The sequence below is a fragment of the Nicotiana tabacum genome, chromosome 22 (assembly GCF_000715075.1).
Source record: "Nicotiana tabacum cultivar K326 chromosome 22, ASM71507v2, whole genome shotgun sequence".
In the NCBI taxonomy this organism is placed as follows: Eukaryota; Viridiplantae; Streptophyta; class Magnoliopsida; order Solanales; family Solanaceae; genus Nicotiana; species Nicotiana tabacum.
Window position 1 is genome coordinate 150991687 of NC_134101.1, and position 26714 is coordinate 151018400.

The following is a 26714-nucleotide window of genomic DNA, read 5'->3' on the forward strand; positions in this document are numbered from 1 at the left end:
TGCGCCCCCCATAGGTACGGAACCTGGGGCGTAGATGAGGCTTTGAGAATTTAAGTGGTTTCTGCAGGTGCGAAGAAATGACCGCAAGTGCAGTTCCGCAGGAGCGGATATATGGTTGCAGGTGCAGAAGACCTGGATAGAAAGTATAAATAGCACACTTCGCGAATTTTGGTTCATTTCCACCATTTTCAAGTCGATTTTTGGAGCTTTTGGAGTGATTTTGAAGGGAGATTCAAGGGGGTTTTAGTGAGGTAGGTTGCTTGAGCCTTGATACTCCTATCTATGGTGTTTTTCCATTGTTTTATCAATTAATTAGGGGAAATTAGGGGTGAAAATGAGGGGTAGGACTTGGGATTTTGGAGAGTTTGATTAAAGGATTTGAGGGGCCAAATGGAGTCGGATTTTGATAACTTTCGTATGTATGGACTCGTGAGTGAATGGGATTTCAAGTTTTATAATTATTGTAGGATTTCGAGACGTGGGTCCGAGGGCTGGGTTTGAACCAATTTCGGGTTCTTGGTCTAATTTAGTAGTTTTTCTTGTGGAATTCATTCCTTTAGCATATATTGACGGTATTGTACTGGTTGTGAATAGATTCGGAGCATTTGGAGGCCGAATCAAGGGGCAAAAGCATCGCGGAGTAGAGATTTGATCGGTTTGAGGTAAGTAACGGTTATAAATCTCGTCCTGAGGGTATGAAACCCCAAATTTTGTGTCATGTGACTATTTTGAGGTGGCGCACATGCTAGGTGACAGGCGTGTGGGCATGCACCGTTAGGGATTGTGACTAGGTATTTCCCGTAGCTACTGTAAAGTTGAATATTTAGTTGAAACTACATGCTTCTTATGTATTTTAGAAAGATTTCTGTAAATCAGACTGGATGCCATGTTTAGGCCTTATGCCAGTGTCATTTGGACCCTTAGAGGTCTTTTATTGCTATCCTCTCATTGTTTTCGATTGGAAATCTATACTCAGTCATGTTTATAGTTATTTACTGCATAACTCAGTCTCTATTACTCTGTTTTTATGCATCATATAAATGTTGTTTGGGTTGAATACCTTGTTTTTTTCTGAGAGCCTGAGTGGCTGAGAGGTTATGACTGAGTGAGGCCGAGGGACTGATTTGTGAGGATATTTATGGGACCGGGCTACACTCTGCAGCATGTTTTATTGATTCATGACTGAGTAGGCCGAGAACTTGATTTGTGAGGATATTTATGGGATCGGGCTGCACGCCGCAATATGTTTTACTGATTTATGACTGAGTGAAGCTGAGGGCCTGATTGATTTATGCCATGATTGTCTTATTATAGCGATTGGGCTGAAGGAGCCTCTGTAGAGTTTGCACATCCCCTAAAAGCGCAAGTACCTACTGAGTGCAAGTGCTGAGTAATTGTGAGGTTTGCCCGATGGACTGTATATGAGTGATGGTGAGGTTAGCCCGAGGGGCTGTATATGTGAGATGGTGAGGTTTGCCCGAGGGGCTGTATATGAGTGATGGTGAGGTTTGCCCGAGGGGCTGTATATGAGTGATGTTTGCCAGAGGGGCTGCATACGAGTGGTGTTTTCCTGAGGGGCTGTTTATGATTTCATCATTTTGCTCACTTTTGCAATGAGCCTTCGTGCAAAAACTGTTGAAAGTTGTCTTTAAATGATTTTTATTGGAACTGTATTTAAACAAGATGGTTTGATTCAAACTGTGGTTTTAAAAGCATGCCGTATTTTAATGGATTTTTGTGATATGAACTTTACTTTCATTATTGCTCATCACTACTTCTTAGTCTTTATTTACTATTGTTACTTACTGAGTTGGCATACTCACGTTACTCTCTGCACCTTGTGTGTATATTCAGGCATTTTTGAACACGGTAGCGGGTGTTGTTTATTCAGTTGCAGATCTATTGGAGTTAGCAAGGTAGTTGCCCAACGATCGCATCCCTGCTTTTCTCCTTCCTCATCTTCCCTTAGTTGTGTTTGATTTAATCCCAAACTATGCTAGTCTTGATATTTAGAAATAGTTGTAGTAGTTGCTCATGACTGGTGACATCTCCATGTTGGGCTTTCTTTTTCGCACTTCAATTTTGATTTGAACTCCTTATGAAGATTTTATATTAAATAGCTTTGGAATTGTCTTTGAAATGATAATATCGAATTGTTTTGGTAATGTGTCGGCTTGCCTAGTACCATGTTAGGTGCCATCATGACATGGTTAGTTTTTGGGCCGTGACACTGATACTACACAGGTAATTTCTTTCATCAAAGAAGGATGCTAATCTTATGACTCAGTTATTAACTCATATAGGTTGTTTCTGTCGCAAATGAACATGGTGGTGATGCACCATAATTTCAAACAAGGGAATGAAGTAGCTCACATCCTGGAAAATCACGCAGGAGCCTTTTTAGTATTCAATAAAATTGAACTTTTGTTGTTGCCTCCACCCTTTGTTATGACCAGGGTGCTGGCAGCCACGAGTGGACATGTTTGTGTAAAAACTATCTCTATAACTACTTGTAATCAACTAGCAAAGTTTGGTAATCAACATGCTATACATGGGTTATCATCTACTAATAATCCACATGATCATAACTATTGTAATCCCTAGTTCCGTTTTGCTATGAAATAAATGTCCACTTCATCAAAAAGAAAAAAAAGAAGAAAAGAAAAAGAAAGAAGAGATTCAGAGGGCTTTATCTTCATTCAACATAAATGGTAAAGAAGGCTGAATTGCAGCAATTAAAAGCACTTGGCCTGTTTTTCCCATCCGTTGTAGATACGCGCAGTGACGAAGTCAGGAATTTCATCTGGGGTTTTCAAACCTGAAATAAGTAAAAAGAGTTCTCAATAAAGGGGGTTCAATATATGTTATATACTATTAAAATCTAATATTTACCTATATATACAGTATAGTTTTTCGACGAAGGATGGTCAGTTGACCACCCTTAGGGCTATGTACCTTCGCCCTTGGATATATGTACCTAGAATTCAAGGACCCAAAATGTTCGGAGGGGGGAAAAAATTAAAAAAATATATAAAGACTACCTACTTATTCATAATAGAAATATTTTCAACTTTGAATTAAACTATTTAAATTTTCATATTTGCAAGTGAAGTTTTTTATAACAAGATCCAAGGTAATGTATTGCAAACACATGGCTAGCGTCTTATTAATTTAAACTAACCCTTATAATATAATTAATAATATAACTATATGAAGTTAAAGGTTTTATGTATTGTAAGAATACTGCACTCCGTATGAAAATTACTACCCATTAAACAACAATAATAATAAATGGAAAGGAGACACTAAATATTTCCCTAAGTGTGTATATGAATATAAATACTATTAAAAAATTTAAGGTATTTTATCAAAATTTGACTTTAGGTACCAATTTTATTGAGACGCCCTTCTCAGTATTTTGCATATCATATAAAGCAAAAGAAGCATATAATAATTGGGACAAAATATTTTCTTCTTCCTATGTTCATGAATTTCGGTAAAAAAAATAGATAATTAAAGTAAACAAAAAGATTATCTAAAATACTAGATCTATCGGTCTCTGTCTTTATGGCCCCAACACTTCCTCTTTAGTATCCCTAGGGTGTACACATAAAAATCTAGGACGACACCTAATGTATATTATTAATCCAATTAGTATGTCCAAGGCCAAGTGCTACCTATGATCTGCGGACGAATCAACTGTTTTATTGGTGGTAGGTTTATCCATTTCTTAACTCACAAAAGATTAAAAAAATAAAATATCAAATAATAAGATGGAAGTTAGAATTGAAGATAAAAAATATGTGATTGGAGATTTATGTTCTTAGTAGAACTTTAGACAGGTTAACCTTGCGCAACCTCTTTTATACCGTGCAAGGTCAATTGGCCACTGAAACATATTTTCGCAATGAGGATGATCACATATAAAGCGATTGTGTCGGTGACGGTTCCCGTTGTGAGTCTGATCCCGAGAGAAGAAGAAACTCCTTATCATGACAATGAACACACAAAAAGGGACTATTTTGGTTTTGCTGGTTTTCATCATGTTGTTGATTTTGGTTATCTTCCACTTTTGTTTTTCCATACAGAGTGCGAGAAGTTTCTGGGTTTCTAAGCACGAGAGAGTTGTTTTTAGGTAATGAGATAGAGAGAATGAGGTCATACAATATATAGTAGCCGTCAATGGGCCAAGGACATATTTTGTTAGATGTAGATTTAATGATAAAAAATAACATAGTATTATATGCAGTATCATGTGAGATGTAGAGAATAATGCAAGTAAATCTATCAATAATGTATGGACGAAGACAAGAAAGAAATGAGTAGAAGAATCAAGGCTAAAGATTTGTCAACGGAAGCAAGAAAGGAAGATTCAAGATTAAAGCAATATGACAGCTAGGGTAATTGGTATAAAGAAGGAAGTACCAAGATTCATGAAGATCTGAACTAAATTTACGCCTACCCTAATTGCTGAAGATATGTGTCTAAAAAGGAAGGCTAGCAATCATAGATCAAGGAATAACTTAAGGACCAATTATAGGAGATCCTCTTTCGAAGAAGGAAAAGACCGGCAATCACGGACAATCTATGAAAGCTCCGTAATTATTTTAGGAATAAATCATAACAGATTCAATTCCAAGGATCAATTCCCTTTGGTTTGCAAATCTCTCAACGGTTTGCCAAAGATTCGTCAGGCCAAGCTCAAGCATATAACGAAGTCTCTCAAGGAAGAATCATATACTTTGATCGAACCACTATCAATTTTTTTGTTCTAGTTCAAACAAGCATTGTAGTCTATTCTAGATTTACTGTTTAACTGTGGAGAGAACAAAGAGAGAAAAATCACTAGTGAGGCATTGTATCCAGAAGTGAGAAAATAACTAATATTGTGACGAAGATGTTGGTGTATAACAACACCAACCTACCTGTATCAAGAGACTTCAAATAGTTGAAAGAGAACACCCTTGCAACCCAAAGGGTATAGACGTAGGATTCATATTGAATCCGAACCAGTATAAAATTTTGGGTGCCTTTAATTCCTGCATTTTTACTTCTGCTTTCATTTAGATTCTACCTTTATTTTCAGTCGACTAATTGGTAAACTAGTCAACTACTTAGTATACAAATACAATATTCGACAATTCATCCCTCCCGTTGAACCCAATTGTTTCCTCATATATTTTAAAATACATATATACTTTCAAAATAGTGCATGAGCATCAACCAATTGTTAATACCCAATTTTTTCCTGTATATTTTTATTTTCAAATTACCTTTCAAATAGCATATGTATGCATATACAAGTATGTCCAAGGGTTTTCTTATTTTTCATTAATTTTTAAAGATTTTTAGATCAATTTATTGCCCTATTTTATCAAGAAAAACCCAATAATTATTCCCAAAATTGTCATTTTGGAAATTCACTTATTAGATTCTCATATTTATACTAAAATATAGCTAACATAATTTTTGCATAATTTTACAAATATATTTAGTATTTGTAAAAGCTAAATTGCATATATTTGCAATATTATCCTATTTTAAGATTTAATTGTGTTTATAATTATAAAATTGACTCCAGTATTTTTATTTTTATAATTATATATTATTAATTATTTAGTACCTTTAAATTATTTTCAGAAATTATTTTACTATTTTTTATAAAATAAATAAGGAAAAATGGCTATTTAAATGATAGCCCATTTGTATTTCAATTTTGGCCAGATTGGGTACCCCTAATTGAACCCAATTTCAGATCCCATTACTCGGACAAAATCCTAAATTTACCCGACCCATGACCCTCTTAATAACCCGCCCGGATCCCTCTTTCAATCCTAGCCGTTGATCATTTAGATCAACAACTCATACTCACCCTTTCCTTTTTAATTTTCCAATACCACCCAAACCCTAATCATTTCTCACCGGTAGCCTCCCCCAGATTCCTCTTCTCCCAAATTCTCTCTCAGAAACCCTAGCTGGCTCCCTCCACTTCCACCCTAAAACCACCGGAATCCATGGCTTTCAAGGTTATAGAAGTCCTATACCGGCCCCTATAACTCCTACACATTTGGTTACTGAAGTTTCAAAGCCTGACCATGAATAAGCTTGGTCCAGAGCTTGTTTGATTCGAGTTCTATGGCCACCTCCGGCCTTGCTCCGGCAAGCCATGGCTATTCGAGCCTGATCTTGACTTCTCCTGCTCAGATCAACGACTCTCCAAGCCTTTCTCACCATCTGGTTTCTTCTGAAACCCTAACTTTTGAGGTTCTTCTGATTTCTTTAGATCTGTTCTAGATCCGTGTTTCCCTAAACTTTTAAACGGTTTCTCGAGATTTCTTTCAACAAACTATGCTTTCAAAACCTTTATCTTTCCAATATAGGGTTTTTGTTAAGTTATTTAGATGCTTCTCTGATTTTGTTTTTCTCTTGTGTGTTTCTTCTACTATGTTTCTTATGAGTTTCTTCTACTATGATTTTTATGTGTCTCTCCTAGTGTATTCTTACGGGTTCTTCTACTGTGTCTTCCTATGTGTTTCTTCTACTATGTTCTTATGAGTTCTTCTATTGTGTTTCGCATATTGTTCTTTTACTATGTTCCGCATGAGTTTCTTCTACTGAAAGATGCATGTTAAAGGTCTTAATTCCTTTCTGAAATCTCTGAACTTTTTTGATTTCAAAAGAAAAGAACGCCTTAACTTCTTTGAACCTATTTCGAGTTTCTGAAGTTATCTCATCTACTACTCGATTAGGCTTCCAAAGCTTTGTTTCGACCTTTGTTTCTTTATATGGTTCTGATTTCCTGTTAAACTCTTCTAAGGTCTTTCTAATGGACCCTTTGTATGCTATTTGATACTCTCTCTCTTCTACATTGCTGAGTTACTGAGACTGACCTATGTGACTACCATATTCCTATAGTCTACTACTTACTGATTTTGCAATTGCATGACGTTTTTCTTTGTCCTAAATTTAGCCTCGCATACTTGTGTGTTTTTTATATGTGCTGAACTTCCCTCTAAAATGTCTTTCAGTTTTTGATTAATTTCAGATTTCCTTTGTGTAAGCCTAATTGATTTCTTTCCTTATTTGTTGATTTCCTTGTTACTTGGTTGAAAACTTTCCTTAGCCTTTCTGACTTGGTTTATTCATGGACCAATAATTACAAATCTCTGACTCCTTGATTTACTATGTACTAATTAATTTTTACCTTATTTATTTAATCATGTATTTCAAATTTCTTTCCGTAAGTAAACTCCTATGTATCTACCCCTAATTGCCTACTTTGCACAAGATGCTTACTTGATCCCTTTCCTTAAATAATTTTGTTCATTACCGTTTAAGTTTAAACTCATTAATTAAAGGAAGTCTCGTACTAAATGATTTTAATTGATACCCAGTTCCTTAATTATTTTCTTACCTTCTTTCCGCCCGTTTTCACAATATAAATACCTGGTCTTCATTGACACAAACACACCAACACTCATAGTCTTTCTGAACTTATACCCATACTCAAAAGTGTTTTCTCTTGTTACTTGTACTGTGGCCTATTTGCAAGTCCTGCTGCCTGCTTTTCTCTATTTGCTTCTTTAAAAACTGGTATGGCCTGATTTAAGGTTTTCAGCACCATAACAATGTGTTTATTTACTACCTTTGTATGCATGTCTGCCTACTGCTTCTGTATAGTTCAACACTTACGCTAGCATACTGAAATTTCTTTCTACATGTTCTATTATGAATCCCAAACCCCTACCCATATGTGTTCATGCTATGGTTTGAGGCACGACAATACTACTGATTATTGTCCATGAATCAAACTTGATCCCCTGTGATCCTAGCCTCTAATAATGTGTGTTCTAGCAGGCTTATAGGTATGCTAGCATTCTTCATTGTTGGGCATGCCTAAAGCCTGCCCTTGCCTAAGCAATAGGCTCTTCAAAATTTCCCTATTCCCCTTGGCCCCTAATGAGTACTTATTTGTAGCTGTTTTTCTCTCTTTTCCCCCCTTTAGCATTCTGTTCTTCACTTGCACACTTTCTTAGTCTTTAAGTTCTGCCTCCCTCTTGTGAGCCTTGCCTTGGGACGCTTTGAGCTCCCTCTGAACTTGGACACTTGAGGGTTGGCCCTTCCACACTGCACTTATCCCTGTTCTAATAATACATTTGGGTGTGAGCATTGCCCGGAGTCCCATTGAGGTTCTTAGAGAACTTTGACACACTCAAATGGGAGAAAGGATTTGGATCATGATCTCTTGGAGTTGGTTTACCTCATAACTCAGTGAGGAAGTCAGAATCAGGCTTCCTCTAGTTGTACTTTTATTTATATTTTTCTGATGTATTCTTATTTTATTCCAGGCTGTAATAATTTTTAATAAACTCTTGGGGATGGTTAGTGAAAAAGGTGGGTAACTATGTATGCAAAAGGTAGATACCATAGGTATTTTGAATTTTGCATATTCAAATGAATATAGAAATCATGCCTATAGGTCATTTTGAATTCTGCATATCCCAATTCTCACATAGATACCATGTCTATAGGTATTTTGAATTCTGCATACTCAAATGCATATAGACATCATGCTTATAGGTCGTTCTGAATATCCAATTCTCATATAGAAATCATGTCTATAGGTATTTTGAATTTTGTATATTCAAATACATGTAGAAGTCATGCCTATAGGATTGTTCAATTCTGCGTATTCAATTACACCTAGATACCATGCGCATATGCCTTAAGCAAAATTCTGCAAACTAGATACCATGTTTGTAGGATTAAAACCAGTCTTATGCATTTAGATACTATGCCAATAAGGTTTTCTGCATTTTTACACCATGTCTACAAGGTTCAAAATCAACAATGCGTTGAAAGCATGCCTATAGGATCCTTGTCCAATGCTTAGGCAAGCCTTAGGGTAAAATTATAAGCTGAATCTGTTTCTGTTAATTATTACAACCAGCAGGCATGCCTGATTCGAACTTCTTATCTGAGTTATGTATTAAACTAAAAATGCCTCAGTAACTGTCCTTCTTCATCTATGATAATCAGACCTAAACAGTATGTGTAAGTCATGTTGATTACGTGCTTCTTTGTTCAAGGAGGTATATCTGAGCCTCTACTTGTTATGTGCTTTACCTTAACTTGCAATACGTGTTTTATATGTCGCCTTAGAGTTTTTACCTTTAAAACTACAAATAAGCCCAATATCCCTCCCTTTAGGATTAGTAGTCTTAAATGCCTCCGGGACTGATAGGATTGGGATGGGTAATAACATGCAATAAGTAAACGAGACCAACCCGCGCTTTAAATACCTTAACGGGGTGGGAAGGGTAAATATGGATATGATGACCACGCGATAACATCATGTGTAGCCCCTCATTGAGGAGTGATTACCGGATATTGTGTGGGGTGATCCATATTTTTAGTAAACCTAGGACCCCCCTTTCCTTTACTCTTATTTCTTTAACATTTTCATTCTAAAATCCGCTTCCTCAAATTGCTCTTTTAAACTTTGTCTATTTTCAAACCTTTATATGTGAAATCCCCTCCTATTTGAGCTTTATTTGTCTATATGTTAATTGTACCCTAAACACACAATAATTGTCTGGCCGGGAACCACACTAGTGGATTCTGAGGGGTTCCTAACACCTTCCCCTTGGAATAATTTCAAGCCCTTACCCAATCTCTGGTTACTCAAATCAAACCCTCTTGGTGTCCTAATGCACCCTAATCATTAGGGGGCGATTCTTCAAATCAAACCCAATTCCCAAAAGGAATGAGTTGTCCCTCCAAATGTCATAAACCCGATTCGCGAGGAAAAAGGGGGCGCGACAGCGTGGCGACTCTGCTGAGGACTTTTAGGCTTTTACCATTTCAGACTATTATTGTGAATTTATGCTTCTTTATGCGGAATTATCTATATATTTATTTCAAGCATTCAATTTTCTTTTCGATTGCAAAACTGACTTGTCTTTTGTTTCTTTCCTTTACTGCTTTCCCTTACTACTGCTTTAAATTATGAAGAACTATTGTATTTACTGCTTTCATAATGTGCAAATACGTGACAACCTACTTTAATTATTGCATAATCATGTTCAACATCATATTCCACTCGTGCCAAACAAAATACCATAGCAAAGCTTATAATGAGTGGTTGCGCTCTTTTGATATTATCACCCCTAAATCCGGAAAAGGCGTATTTGCGGTAAAACTAGTCGATCAACGGTGTAGTCGACGGTTCCGTGCTTTTCCCCCTTGAGTTGTCCGCAAGGGTACCGGTCTAAAACCCCATAGAAACCTTACTATGTTTAACTGTGCATGCATCATGGTCAAACCTAGCCGAGTCAGTTATGTTATCCGCATAATGACTCTTTAAGATAGCCTTGTCCAAAGTCCACTAGGTTTCCCTAAAACCCAAACGGACACTACCACGTTCTGTGCATTAATTTGGAGAACTAAATATTTTTATGTCAATTGTTGATATTAAATAGTCGAGTCTGGTGGGGGTCACCAACACCAAAATTCCCCAGATTCGGCATGGTCACCAACATCCACCCAAAATTGTTAAGCTAGTGGGAGGATCTTCACTCTAGTGATCAAACTCTTATCCGAAAATATCTGGGCAATCTACCTTCTCTTTTGGAGATTCAACCCAACAACAAGATCATAAAAGCTGCTACTTTGTTCTAGGACTGTGAGAGGGCTGTATTCCGCTTCGGGGACATTGAAATGATACCCTTGCTAGAAGAAATAGGAGGATTGGCCGGTATACCATGGGAAACACCAGGATTGTTAATGCCTGAGAACCGCAAGGGCAGGTGTTTTCTCAAAATGATGGGTCTGAAGAAGAATCCAGAAATGACATGTCTGAAGGAATCTTATATCCCCTTCGACTACTTGTATGAGAGGTATGGTCACAGCAAATCCTACCGTACCTATCCTGACGAATTTGCCATCACATCATTAGGACATATTCACCAAAGGATCTTTGTATTTATGTTTTATTTCCTGGGGTTGATAGTGTTTCCAATGAAGAAAGCAAGGATACATACTATGCTGGCTATGGTAACTAAAACTGTGATGGAGGGCATTGGTGGGCAACCTTTCAGCATTGTGCTCATAATTATTGCGGAGATATACCGAGCCTTGGAGAAGTGTCAATGAGGAGCCAAACACTTCGAGGGCTACAATTTTCTACTCCAGCTCTGGCTCATAGAACATCTCTAAAGGGGTGAATACCGGCAAGAGATTCAGCAAAGGGACTAGGATGATCATATAGCTTTCCATCATCCAAGGCGAATGAATTACATGCCCAACATCGCCCTGCCAGAAGACGCCAAGGGATGGTTAGAGCTGTTTGAAAACCTAACCGAGGATCAAATACAATGGATGTTCGAATGGTTCCCTACCGAGGAGTTTATCGCCCGATCGAGGGATGCGTCGTTTCTGATATTAATCGGTTTGAGAGGAACCTACCCTTACGTCCCTCTCCGAGTTATGAGACAGGATAGTAGGAAGTAGGTTATACCAAGGGTTGACAAGATGAGTCACTTCTGGGCTGACTTCTAAGCTGATGACAGTCCTTATAAGTGCGAAGCTCAGCATATGTGACATTGCAAGATCATCATGGGAAGAGATACTATCGAGCCAGACAGATACCACGTTGGTTGCGCTCCTTACTATTCAGGCTGGTTAGAATCTAATCACGATGGTCTGGGTCAACCAGGACTTGCTAGGGGCCACAGGATCATAGATGAGAGGGTCGAGGCACATGTCAAATACAATCAACTGCACAAGAGGATTCGGGAATGCGAAAGCGAGCGCCGTGAGATACAGGAAGCCAACCAAAGCTAATTGAAGAGTGGAAAGACATGGCTGTCGGTGCCAACAAGCGACTGGATACTTGGAGGGGGGCATAGTAGAGCTAGAAAGGAAATTTCTCAAAAGGATCGAGGATTGCCAAAATGCTGAGGGAAATGAGGGCGGACATCTAGCCAAAGCCTACCTATTGCTGGGACTTCGAGAGTTGGGAAAGCTGTTTACAGAGCTAAAGATGCCGAGTCTGGGGAAGGTTCTTCTGGGACCAAATAGATAGGAGTTTTCTTTTGCTTTATGCAATGTAATAAGGCTAACAACCACTAGTGATATCTTATTTCCTGTTATTTAGTGTCGATTTGGGATTCGTCTACTTTTTATCAATAAAATGAGGCATTTTGCATTCTAAGTTCTCCAAATCAACTTGTCGCTAGGCCTACCTTGGGCACAAAGAGGTTTCCAAATAGGACACAGTTTACATTTTTTCACTATGTGTTTAAATATCGCAACATTTTCTTATAATCCTCACTAACTTGTTACCTTTTTGTTTTTACTTTTTATTTATTTATTCCCCTCCCTAAAGGTTAGTTCGTGCACTCTGGCTACAACATCTTATTCCACGAGATCCAGGGGCCCTCCACCCACTCCCCCTCTTAGTCCTGCTAGAAACAAGAACAAAGGGGAGATGGAAGATCTAAACAATACCAGAAAGGAGAACTCAACTAAACGGGTAGAGGTCACTTATGCCCATGGTACTCAGGTTTCCAAAGAAAATGCATCCCAACTAGAATAAAAGTTGCTGAAGTTCCAAGAGGAACTTGATCAGGTTTGGAATCTGGCAAATCTGTCATTTTCCCTCACCACTCCGGATGTCAACTTCCTAAATGCTCAAAATCCCACACCTCCACAAAATATCCCAAAGCAAAAAAACCATCCCGCTCCTCACCACCACTTCAACACCTGCCATACTGCAAACAACGCTCCACTGCTCATCCCAGAACCCTTAGACTCCACAAATGACCACTTCCACACCCATCATAACACCCCTATCTATGTGGAGACTATGCCACACTCCACCCAACCCGTCTCAAACACACCCAAGTCTGATGATAAAAACTCGCTCATCAGGAACCTGGCTGAAGAACTTAAGAAATTGACTAGCCGAATTCAAGGCGTTGAAGGAAGTAAGGGAATTGAAGGGCTGAACTATGAAGATCTTTACATACAACCCGATGTCGAACTGCCCGAGGGGTACAAACCTCCAAAGTTCGAAATGTTTGATGGTACAGGGGATCCAAGGGTCTATTTGAGAACTTACTGTGACAAGCTGGTCGGAGTGGGGAAAGACAAGAGATTCCGCATGAAGCTGTTCAAGAGGAGTTTGAAGGGAGATGCTCTGTCTTGGTACATTAGTCAGGATCCAAAAAAGTGGTCAAATTGGGTAAGTATGGCGTCCGGCTTCATGGACAGGTTCAGGTTCAACACCGAGAATGCGCCGGATGTGTTTTATATTCAGAATCTAAAGAAGAAACCTACAGAAACATTTCACGAGTATGCTACTCGTTGGAGGTCCAAAGCTGCTAAGGTCAGACCTTCCTTAGAGGAGGAACAGATGAACAAATTCTTTGTTTGGGCTCAAGACTCGTAGTATTATGAACGACTAATGTTGATTGAGAGCCATACATTTTCTGACATTATCAAGCTGGGTAAAAGGATCGAAAAGAGCATCAAAAGCGGTATGGTTACGAACTTTGAGGCCTTTCAAGCTACAAATAAGGCTTTGTAGTCTGGTGCCGTATCCAAGAAAAAGGACGTAGGGGCCGTAATGGTTGCACAGAGAACCAAATCTCCTATCAAATACCAAACTTACCCAATACCTCCGCTCACATATCAACCAACTCCGAACTACCAAGCACCATCACCCGCATACCAAGCTCCACCACCCACTTATCAATCACCTCCGCCTCCCACATATCAGCCTACTTCACCCAGATATTCCCAACCCGCACATGTTTACCAAGCTTACAATACTCAACCATCCCGTTAATCACCTCCTACACGCCAAAACTTTCCTAGACCTCGACCAAATTTCAATTATAGACCTCCTAAACAATACACATCCATTGCTGAACCTATTGACCAAATATACGAAAGACTCAAAGCTGATGGTTACGTCATCCCTCCTACGGTAACCCCTGAGAACCCTTCTCAGTGGGTTAATACAAACAAATCCAGTGCATACCATTTCTGCATGAAAGGACACACCATCGATGAATGTCGCTCTTTGAAAGACAAAATCCAGGCTTTGATTGACAACAAGATTATTGTGGCAAAGGAACTCACTCCGAATGTCCGTAATAACCCGTTGCCAGACCACAAGGGTGGAGGCATTCACATGATTGAAATAGAGGATGATTGGGATCCTGAGGGATTGATCGGTTTGATCACAGAAGGTGATGACCCAAAGAAACCAATAGTTACTCTTAACCCGATCGTGGTCCAGATTCAGACCTCTGGGGACGCTGAGGTAAATATGTCAGTACCACTGGAATTTGAAACAACGTCATCTACAAAGACACCAGCGCCAATTGAGGTTGAATTCGTGTCTCCAACAAATGCACCTGTACCATTTGAAGTTGCAGTTTTACCACCCAAGGAACATGCTTTGTTCGTAGTGAAGATAGCCACGCCAATCCCAGTGGTAATGTCGACCATGACACCATTCCACACATAGGCTGTACCATGGGACTATACAGCTAAGGCAAGGAGGAAAGGCAAGGTTAGGTTCGAGGAAACTGTTGCCGCACATGGTATGATGAGAACTGGTAGGATCTATACCTTTGAACACCTAGCTGAGTCAAGCAAGCAAGCCTCCAATCGGTCACCCATCATTGAGACAGGTCCAGACGATCTTTGTAGAAAGATACAGGCCAAGGAATACTCGGTCATCGACCAGTTGAACAAAACACCGGTGCAAATCTCCATACTTGCTTTGCTACAAAATTCTGAGGCACACAAGAATGCTTTGTTAAAGGTGCTGAGTGAAGCATACGTGCCAAACAACATTACCGGCAGAGAAATGGCTAACATGGTCGGACAGGTATTGGAGAGTCACAAAATTACTTTTCATGAGGATGAGCTACCGCCTGAAGGGTTGGGGCACAACAAAGCAGTGCACATCACTGTGCAATGTGAGGATTACTTTATCACCAAGATCCTGATTAATAGGGGTTCTAGCCTCAACATTTGTCCACTAGTAACACTTAAGAAATTGGGCAAAGAATTGCACGAGATAAAGGATGGAGCTATCAACGTGAAAGCCTTCGACGACTCCCAAAGATCCACCATTGGGGAGATTAGTCTGTGTTTGCAAATGGGTCTAACTTGGTTCGATGTTGACTTCTAAGTGATAGACGTACCGACATCTTACAATCTGCTTCTAGGACGACTATGGATTCATGCTGTTGGGGCTGTGGCATCGACACTGCATTAGGCAGTGAAATTCGAATAAAACCATCAAGAGGTAATCATTCACGGCAACAGAAGCAATCCTATATACAGTCGCCAGACCATTCCGTCAATCGAAGGAAGAAGGAAGCTAGAAGAAGAAACTTACCATCACATCGAAAGGGTGAATGCTATTGACAAAAACAAATGGTGGGATAAAAAAATCGAGAGTATACTGAATTGGTGTGGGTACGAACCTGGCAAAGGGCTCGGTAAAAACCTCAAAGGAATCGCTAAGCCCAAAAAACTCAAGAAACATGGCACCACCTTCGGTCTAGGATATGAGTACACCTAGGAGGAATTCAACAACTGGTTGCCACCATGGCGCGGTCCTTACTATCCGCTGGAGCAGCTAGTACCACACTTGGAACGGACTTTCCAACCGGCCAGTGTTATCTATCGGTCAGAATAAGAAAAAGCACTTGCAGCAGCGAGGAATTTGCTCCTAGAAGACAATGACATGGCCTGTTATGTTGTTCTTGAGGAGGAGGGGGAGGAAGGCCCTTCCATACAGGCCGTAAGCAGAGGGGCTCACCTCAATAACTGGACTATCAGGACAACCAGAGCCCGACGAACCTCGGGGTAGCAAGGCTAAAATAAGCACTGTTTTAATTTACTGAAAGATTTTATTTTCGCACGTTTTCAATTCCTGCAATAAGAAATCCAATCTTTAAAACAATTATGCAATTTATCAAAGCATTTTGATTTTTCTTATGAATCAACACTTATTACTATTGTTTTCTCTCATTACTTTACTTATACAACATTACTATTACTTATCTTGATGAACCGATTATTGTAACATGCAACAAGACAACGCAACAAACGAACATAGATTCCGAGGAAGATGATATACCAGAAGAGATTATTAAAGAAATTGAAAGTTTTGAGAACAGACGTAAGTCCAACTTGGACGAGACTGAGGTCCACCAGTACATCTATTGTGGCTCACAAACTGCCAACCAATCCAACATGTCCACCAGTAAAGCAAAAGCTTAGAAAGTTCAAGCCTGATATGAGTCTGAAAATCAAAGAAGAAGTCACTAAGTAGGTCAAAGCTAAAGTTCTCAAGGTAGTAGAATATCCAACATGGTTAGCCAACATCGTGCAAGTACCAAAGAAGGACGGGAAGGTTAGAGTCTGTGTCGACTATCAGGATCTCAACCAGGCCAGTCCAAAAGACGACTTCCCTTTGCTGAATATACACATCTTGATCGACAATTGCACCAAGCATAAGCTGTAGTCATTTGTAGATTGTTTTGCTGGGTATCATCAGATCTAGATGGATGAAGAAGATGTTGAGAAAATGGCTTTCATTACACCATGGGGTATGTACTATTACAAGATGATGCCATTTGGATTAAAGAATGCTGGGTCCACCTACATGAGGGTCATGACTACCATTTTCCATGATATGATACACAAGGAGATAGAGGTATACGTAGACGATGTTATCATCAAGTCCAAAAAGGCCACTGATCACATGGAAGATTTGAGGAAGTTCTTCAATAGATTGAGAAGGTACAACCTGAAACTGAATCCCGCAAAATGTGCATTCCGGGTTCCTGCTGAGAAACTACTTGGGTTCATTGTGAGTCGCTTAGGAATAGAACTGAATCCATCAAAGGTCAAAGCTATTCAAGAATTGCCACCGCCAAAGAACAAGAAGGACGTGATGAGTTTCTTGGAGAGACTTAACTACATCATCCGATTCATAGCACAATCTATGGTTATCTGTGAGCCAATCTTTAAGATGTTGAAGAAGGACACCGCTACCAAATGGACTGATGACTGCCAAAAATCTTTCAATAGAATCAAGGAGTACCTATCAACACCACCTGTCTTGGTCCCGCCAGAGCCAGGTAGACCTCTATTACTCTACCTTGTAGTATTGGATGGAGCGTTCGGTTGCGTTCTAGGACAGCATGACGAAACAAGGAGGAAGGAGCAGACCATCTATTACATCTATAAGAAGTTCACCCCGTATGAGGCCCGATATTCTCTGTTAGAGCGCACTTGCTGTGCTTTGACTTGGGTAGCTCAGAAGCTGAGCACTACTTCTGTGCCTATACTACATATCTCATATCAAGGATGGATCCTTTAAAGTACATCTTCCTGAAGCCCATGCCCACTGGCAAGCTATCCAAGTGGAAAATCTTGTTGAGCGAATTTGACATTGTTTACGTCACTCAGAAGGCAATCAAGGGACAAGCACTAGCAGATCACCTTGCTGAAAACCCCGTGGACGGAGAATACGAACCCCTAAAAATGTATTTTCCTGATGAAGAGGTATCATTCATAGGAGAAGACATTGCGGAATCCTATGACGGTTGGAGAATGTTTTTCGATGGAGCAGCAAATTTCAAAGGAGTTGGCATAGGAGCAGTCCTAGTATCAGAAACCAGTCAGCATTATCCGGTGTCCGCCAAGCTCAGGTTTTCCTGCACCAACAACATGGCCGAGTATGATGCCTTCATCCTAGGGCTCAAAATGGCCATTGATATGAACATTCAAGAGTTGCTAGTGATCGGAGATTCAGACCTACTTATACATCAGGTCCGGGAAGAATGGGCAACTAAGAACTCCAAGATACTCCAGTATCTGCACTATGTACAGGAATTGAGAAAGAGGTTCACAAAGACGGAATTCCAACATGTTCCCAGAGTCCAGAATGAGTTCGCCGATGCATTGGCGACCCTATCCTCTATGATACAACATCCAGATAAAAACTTCATTGATCCTATTCCGGTAAAAGTCCATGATCAGCCATCCTATTGTGATCAGGTTGAAGAAGAAGCAGGCGGAAAGCCTTGGTTTCATGATATCAAGGAATACTTGGCGAAAGGAGAATACCCGGAACTTGCAAATCCTACCCAAAAGCGCACACTTCAGAGGTTATACAATAATTTCTTTCACTCGGAGGAATCATGTATAGGAGGACTCCTGATTTGGGATTACTAAGGTGTGTCGACGCGAAAGAAGCATCCAAGCTATTAGAGGAGATTCATGCAGGGACCTGCGGTCCACATATGAACGGTTTCATCTTAGCAAAGAAGATACTCCGTGCTGGTTACTTTTGGATGACTATGGAAACAGACTGCATCCAGTATGTCCGGAAATGTTACCGCTATCAGATACACGCAGACATGATAAAGGTACCTCCAAACGAGCTTAATGCAATAAGCTCACCATGGCCGTTCGCTGCCTGGAGAATGGATGTTATTGGACCAATCGAACCTGCCGCATCAAACGGGCACAGGTTTATCTTGGTAGCAATTGACTATTTTACCAAATGGGTTAAAGCAACATCTTATAGAGCAGTAACCAAGAAGGTCGTGGCAGACTTTGTCCGCGACCGCATTGTTTGTCGATTCGGGATTCCAGAGTCAATCATTACCGACAACGACTCTAACCTCAACAGTGACTTGATGAAAGCCATGAGTGGCACTTTCAAAATCAGACACAAGAATTCTACAGCCTACAAACCCTAGATGAATGGAGCAGTAGAAGCCGCCAATAAGAATATAAGGAAGATATTGAGGAAAATGATAGAGAAGCATAAACAGTGGCACGAGAAGTTATCATTTGCTCTTCTAGGGTACCGCACCACAGTCCACACATCAACTGGGGCAACCCCCTATATGCTGGTTTATGGTACAGAAGCAGTCATTCCCGCCGAGGTAGAAATTCCCTCCCTAAGGATCATACAGGAAGCTGAGCTCAACGATGCAAAGTGGGTGAAAAATTGTTATGAGCAGCTAGCCCTCATAGACGAAAAGAGTATGAATGCAGTTTGCCATGGTCAACTTTATCAGAACAGAATGTCCAGAGCCTTCAACAAAAGAGTCAAGCCAAGACAGTTCACACAGGGGCAGCTAGTGTTAAAGAAAATCTTTCCAAATCAAGATGAAGCCAAAGTCTCTCCCAACTGGAAGGGTCCATACATGGTTCACCAGGTTCTGACAGGAGCAACCCTCATACTTGTAGAAATGGACGGAGAAGTCTGGCCAAAGCCAATTACTTCAGATGCAGTCAAGCGTTACTATGTGTAATCTTTATTCTTTCCTATAAGATGTAATTTGAACTACGCCTAACCTGACTTCCGTTTAAGAGGGGATACATAGGTAGCCCTATGGGTTCGGTCACAATGCAATAAAAATTTTATTTTCCCCGCAATTGGAAACTAGGGCAGAATTTTGAGGAGGACCCTCAAAATTCCGAAGTAATTTCAGCCAATCGTCGCAAACAACAGTCAAAAGCATCAACTCAGTAAACTGGGGCAGAATTTTGAGGAGGACCCTCAAAATTCCGTAACAAGAAGGGTTGCAATGTCTTGAACCACGTCGCAATTGTTGGTTCATCAAAAGAAAACTATATTTAATTATGTTTTTATGTATGCCTTTACTAAATCATGCATGTTTATTACCAAAATTGCCTTGTTTGGCAACGCTACCCCAATGATACATGCAGTATCACCAGATCAAAGCCGAGTAGGTAAAGCAGAGCCAGTGAGAATATGAACTAACCTCCCCTCTTTACAAAACTCACGATTTTTCTTTAGATGCAGGCACTTGAGTTGCAAAATCATCGAATATGCTACACTCACGAGACTCACATTGCTTAGAAATACAACTCTCAGAACCGTGCACTTTCTCACAGCTGCTATCCGCACATAGTGTCCCCATCAGACACAATATCCCCAACAGTTGCAATATCGCAATCCGCTATCAGCTAAGAAAATTCTATTATCATTTTGCCCTCTTACTTCTTGCATAAGCCTACCATTCTGCCTTCCGAGGTTAAGCTCTACCTCCATCTGCATGGCTGAAAGATCGCCACCTTATTTGCATGGCTAAAAGATCGCCACCTTTACATTTGCATGGCTGAAAGATCGCCACTTTTACATTTGCGTGGCTGAAAGATCGCCACCTTATTTGCATGGCTGAAAGATCGCCACCTTTATATTTGCATGGAAGAAAGATCGCCACCTTTACATTTGCATGGCTGAAAGATCGCCGCCCTATTTACATTTGCATGGCTGAAAGATTGCCACCTTTACACTTGCATGGCTGAAAGATCGCCACCCATTGCATCTCATCGGCTGAAAGATCACCACCTACTACATCTCATCGGCTGAAAGATCGCCAAATCATCCGAAGGCATCATTGTTCGGAGGCACCATCTTCATAGCCTGAGAACACCATATCATTGCCTGAAGACTCTTTTAATCTTTTGCATATCATTATTCAAAGGCATCATAGTTCAGAGACATCATTCGCATAGCCCGAAAGCATTATTTCATGGCCTACGAATCCTTTATTATACGCTTCATGGCCCAGGACATCATGGTCTGAGGACATCATCCTAACCGTCCAAAGACAACATTCATGGTCCGAAGGGAACTTGCATCATGTTTAAATTTACGCACAATATACGCTCGTATTGCTCATATGTAGGTAAACCGACGAGCAATGCCCATCTCAGCAGGAGCGATCCCGCTCCAGTTCCCGCAGCCCTGTTAGACTTTGACCATTCACCCCGTCCTCAATATCGCGTCCGTTTTTGAAAAGTCTCCATCAGTATACTCTGCCGCGGATCCTGAACTACATATGGCCCAATTCCTGTAAGACCAAGGATATGTAGGTAGCTAAGAAGCCAGAGTATGGCCTAAGTCTCCTCGAACCATTTTGTTCGGTCAAAATTGGCCATCATATCTTTACCCGCAACTCTTTCATCCTTCCCGGGTAAAGAGGGGCAGCTGTTGATACCCAATTTTTCCCTATGTATTTGTATATGCAAATTACCTTTCAAATAGCATATGTATGCATATATAAGTATGTCCAAGGGTTTTCTTATTTTTTATTAATTTTTAAAGTTTTTTAGATCAATTTATTGCCCTATTTTATCAAGAAAAACCCAATAATGATTCCCAAAATTGTCATTTTGGCAATTCACTTATTATATTCTCATATTTATACTAAAATATATCTAACATAATTTTTGCATAATTTTACAAATTTATTTAGTATTTTTAAAAGCTAAATTGCATATAATTGCAATATTAGCCTATTTTAAGATTTAATTGTGTTTATAATTATAAAATTGACTCCAGTATTTTTATTTTTATAATTATGTATTATTAATCATTTTAGTACCTTTAAATTATTTTACTATTTATTATAAAATAAATAAGGGAAAATGGCTATTTAAATGATAGCCCATTTGTATTTCAATTTTGGCCAGATTGGGCACCCCTAATTGAACCCAATTTTAGATCTCATTACTCGGCCCAAATCCTAAATTTACCCGACCCATGACCCTCTTAATAACCCGCCCGGATCCCCCTTTCAATCCCAGTCGTTGATCATTTAGATCAGCGGCTCATACTCACCCTTTCCTTTTTAATTTTCCAATACCTCCCGAACCCTAATCATTCCTCATCGGTAGCTACCCCCGGATTCCCCTTCTCCCAAATACTCTTTCAGAAACCCTAGCTGCCTCCCTCCACTTCCACCCTAAAACCACCGGAATCCATGGCTTCCAAGGCCATAGAAGTCCTATACCGGCCTCCTATAACTCCTACACGTTTGGTTACTGAATTTTCAAGGCCTGACTAAGAAGAAGCTTGGCCCAGAGCTTGTTTGATTCGAGTTCTATGGCCACCTCCGCCCTTGCTCCGGCAAGCCATGGCTATTCGAGCCTAATCTCGACTTCTCCTGCTCAGATCAACGATTCTCCAAGCCTTTCTCACCATCTGGTTTCTTCTGAAACCCTAACTTTTGAGGTTCTTCTGATTTATTTAGATCTATTCTAGATCCGTGTTTTCCCTAAACTTTTAAACGGTTTCTCGAGATTTCTTTCAACAAACTATGCTTTCAAAACCTTTATCTTTCCGATTTAGGGTTTTTGTTAAGTTATTTAAATGCTTCTCTGATTTTCTTTTTCTTTTGTGTGTTTCTTCTACTATGTTTCTTATTAGTTTCTTCCATTGTGATTTTTATGTGTCTCTCCTAGTGTGTTCTTACGAGTTTTTCTACTGTGTCTTCCTATGTGTTTCTTCTACTGTGTCTTCCTATGTGTTTCTTCTACTATGTTCTTATGAGTTCTACTGTATTTCGCATATTGTTCTATTACTATGTTTTTCATGAGTTTCTTCTACTGAAAGATGCATATTAAAGGTCTCACACTATAACAAAAAAGGCTTTTAGCGGCAATTAAAATACTTTTTAGCGGCAATAGAAATGGCCGCAAAATCATTTTCCGGCAATTAGTTTTTGGCCGTGGTATCGGACGTCGACAAAGCTATTGGTGGCCATTAGACCAAGTGCTGGTAAAGACCTCTTTATGGCCAATAAAAGTCCTTAAGTTTTAGTGGCATTTATTTTCCGGCAATTGCAATGGCCACTAAAATCCCTCTGGCATTTCATAGGTCAAATATCCTGCAACCTTTAGTATTTCCGCTAAAAACTAATTTAATGACCGATAAAAGGCACCTCTTTTGGCAGCAAATACAATGGCCGCTAAAGCGATTTTAGAATTCAGGTTTTTTCATCTATTAATGACTTTTGTTATGGATGGTAAAATCTGATTGTTATAAAAGAGGATATTTAGTGACTTTTGTATTTTGCTGCTAAACATTATAGAAAGAACTATCCCAACATTTGCAATGCATGTTGTACCTATTTACATTCTACAATAATAATATTAATTCACTTCAAACAACTCAATGCACTATATTAAATCCATAATTTGAGAGTGCAAACAACATAAAAAATGCTAAATTATTTGAATCCAATAATATTTCACGTCTAATTAATTATTTTATTAAGTAGCTATAAGCTCGATAATAAGTTACATCGGACAGATTCTCCCAAATCTTGATTATATGAACTTCCACGTGCTATATCTCTGAACATCACAATATATGACTTAAAATGATAAAACAAAATAATTATAATATAAATGACATATAAAGTTCATCAATAGTCAAGAAAAATAACTACTTGACCTTTACATATACTGGCGGCATATCATGGAATTGCTACTACAAAATTTAATCAAAACCAAGTGTACAAGACATGCATTTCTTTTTTTGCTAACCATTACAATATAACAAACCTCAAAAAGATTTATAGAGTTCGAAGAAAGTCAAATACCAGTTCAAACAAAATATATTGTGTTACACTTAACAAATTGCATTTTCTTTTGTCTTTAGCAAATCCTAGATCTTTGAAACACTGTAATGCCTATTTTTCCCAATAAAACTCTTACGGTAACAGATAAATTTATATGCCTATGACACTTCAGGATATAAATGAGACGGAAATTTCATTATTCATGATTCTACAAGTAACATCAAGTAGACAACATCATTGTTTAAACTCATTTAAGTAGTTGGATTTTTAAGTCCACACAGTTATGTTTTAGCATAGAGATTACTTTATGTAATTTAGTGCAACGGTAGACATATTTTTAGCAAATTACAACTCCTAAACTTTCAGCTTTTTGCTCTTTTCAAAAAATAAATGAAACTTCAAGAAAACACCTTTCAACCCCATGCCTAATCATACTTAATTCAAATTCCTCATCTGCTAATAACATATCAGCAATATAGCCCATCTTTCAGCATAACAAAGTAATAATCTATATATATATATATATATAAGTAACTAAATAACTTTTGATAACTTCTGATATTGAAAACTATAAAGGAAAATAATCTCTCTTTTAATCTAATATTTCAGCACTCATCCACATTCAGTGGGTATTCCATTCTCTTCCCTAAAGAGAAGATAAGATATTCAGAAAAGAATACAATCACAGTCTAATAAAATTATCCACAACGAAAATGAAGTTGACGAAGTTGACAGATAGACTGTAGACAACATATATCACTTGAACCAAATAGAGATATTAGTTAAAAAACTGAACAGTTAATGAGTTAACAATGAAATTAGACTAAATAAGAGATACTAACCTAGCTTTGTTCGAACAAGTATAATTGGTACTCCAGGAACATAATGTCTCAATTTAGGAATCCGCTAAAAAATAATAACAAGAGCAAAAAATAAGGTATTCCTTGAGAGAAATTATAAAATATCACGAACCATAGAATCGTTTCATTTTTCTCTTTAACAGACAACCTTTACCTGTTCATTTCTAGTAAACATACGAAATCCTAAAATGTCGGAGTAGAGTACTAGTATTTTTAGTATATTCACCAGTCGTCTTCACCAAATAACTAAAGTGAAAACTAAAACAAGCCAAGGTTTTCATGAACTTACTTCAAGTAACAAGGACTGGTATTACAACTAGCGTACACATTTCTCCGCTGTATTATAAAAAAACAAATAAAAGTACTATAAAGAAACTTGAAATTAAGAAGGAAGTCTACCTTTTTTGGAGACATTTTTATAATTGGGCTTGCTAGCGAGAAATTTTTCTGTCTGAAATTCCAGATACATCTGCCCATGATAGCTCAAGCCTCAAGGGTCTCATTTTATTGTAATCTTCCTTCCTTGTTCAATCAAATAGTAGAGGTAGTCAATAATATCACAACGATATTAAACCAACAACATTAACTAATGTCCTGGATAAAAAGTATACCAGCAGTATCCCGCAGACTCAGATTAATAGTGCTACCACCGGCAATCACATTTGCTCTAAAATGTCAAATACAATTGGGACTTAATCCTGAACGCAAGATAACAGAGAATTGAAAATATGATACATCGGAAAGATTTTGCTGGATCAATTCACGCACCATATATATATATATATATATATATATATATATATATATATATATATATATATATATATATATATATATATATATAACTTTCCTAACCATCAATTAAGCTAACTCTTTAAGACTTCAATTAGGGAACAACCAAGCATCTAAATTAAAAACTAAACTATTCAAGTTCAGAAGCAAAGACAAGCTCTTCAATAATAAGCCTTCATCTTTATAATAGAATATCCACATATTCAATCACAAGGTCCTATATTTGAAGCGTTCTTCTCTATTCTTTTACAGAAGTTATCACCAATACAAAAGAATTCTACGGACAAATAATTTAACCAAACAACTTCAAGAAGAAGTTCACTAATCTAAACATTGCCAAAGACTATTTTCAATATGGAATCCCTTCCCCTCGTAATATCAAATGCATAAACGATATTATACACACACATACACACCAAAAAAGAACCTACTGCTATTGCTAATCAAAAGGAGCTTGATGAGGTAATCTGTAGTCGTGATGGGCTAGAGCAGGTGGAGCGGCCATTTGATTTTCTCAAAAAAAGATGAAGGGAACTACTCCAACCCTAGATATAAGAAAATCACCTTAGCAACTGCGAGAATGTGAGGAAAACTGATCAAATTAGAATAAAATTAACTGAAATTCATATGTATGAATATATGTACAAGGATTTATGCATACATACACCCTTATATCAGATCAGAGAACAGTAAATGAAGAAAGAGAAAAATGAATATATGTTTGAGATCTACTAAATAAATGGGTGAGATAACGAGAGAGTAGAAAGAGATAGTTGTGTTACCTGGAATTGGTGGCCAGCGATGAGATAAAAATCAGTTGTAGTGGCGGTAATGGTTTCAACAGCGGCGAGATAGGTCGAGTCTTTGTGAAGTATTCCCAAATTTTTCAAATTTTATTTTTTTATTTTGTGAAATTGGAGGGAATATTAGGTGATGTGAAAAAAGTGAGGGAAAGATAAAATACTAAAATTTCTTTTGAATTAGTTGCTTTTAGTGGCCAGTCATTTTTTTTGCCGGTACAAGAGTATCTTTTCCTCACCAATATCTATTTACCGGTAATCTTTCTCATAAATAAATGAATTAGCGGCCATTAAGCTATTGCCACAAAATAATTGCCGCTAAATACTTATTTTGTTGTAGTGTCAGTTCCTTTCTGAAATCTCTGAATTTGTTTGATTTCAAAAGAAAAAAAAGCCCTAACTTCTTTGAACCTATTTCGAGTTTCTGAAGTTATCTCATCTACTACTCGATTAGGCTTCCAAAGCTTTGTTTCGACCTTTGTTTCTTTATATGGTTCTGATTCCCTGTTAAACTCTTCTAAGGTTTATACTGGACCCTTTGTATGCTATTTGATACTCTCTCTCTTCTACATTGCTGAGTTACTGAGACTGACCTATGTGACTATCATGTTCCTATAGTCTACTACTTACTGATTTTGCAATTGCATGACATTTTTCTTTGTCCTAAACCCAGCCTCGCATACTTGTGTGCTCTTTATATGTGCTGAACTTTCCTCTAAAATGGCTTTCAATTTTTGATTAATTTCAGACTTCCTTTGTGTAAGCCTGATTGATTTCTTTCATTGTTTGTTGATTTCCCTGTTACTTGGTCGAAA

The 26714-nt window shown here is 38.5% G+C and overlaps 1 long non-coding RNA gene across 3 annotated transcripts; it reads right to left on the reverse strand.

The window, feature by feature from the left end:
• Positions 1 to 2487: 2487 nt before the first annotated feature.
• On the reverse strand, positions 2488 to 26018 carry LOC107817525 (uncharacterized). Of its 3 annotated transcripts, XR_001655208.2 has the most exons (5): positions 25882 to 26018; positions 24919 to 25005; positions 24707 to 24829; positions 24290 to 24353; positions 23063 to 23220 (listed from the first exon to the last, which is right to left on the reverse strand). It is a non-coding gene; the product is annotated as an uncharacterized LOC107817525 (long non-coding RNA). The 3 variants fall into 3 exon arrangements; XR_012705174.1 differs by lacking the exons at positions 23063 to 23220; positions 24290 to 24353 and adding an exon at positions 2488 to 2818; XR_001655209.2 differs by lacking the exon at positions 24290 to 24353 and having other exon boundaries at positions 23065 to 23220.
• Positions 26019 to 26714: the final 696 nt, after the last annotated feature.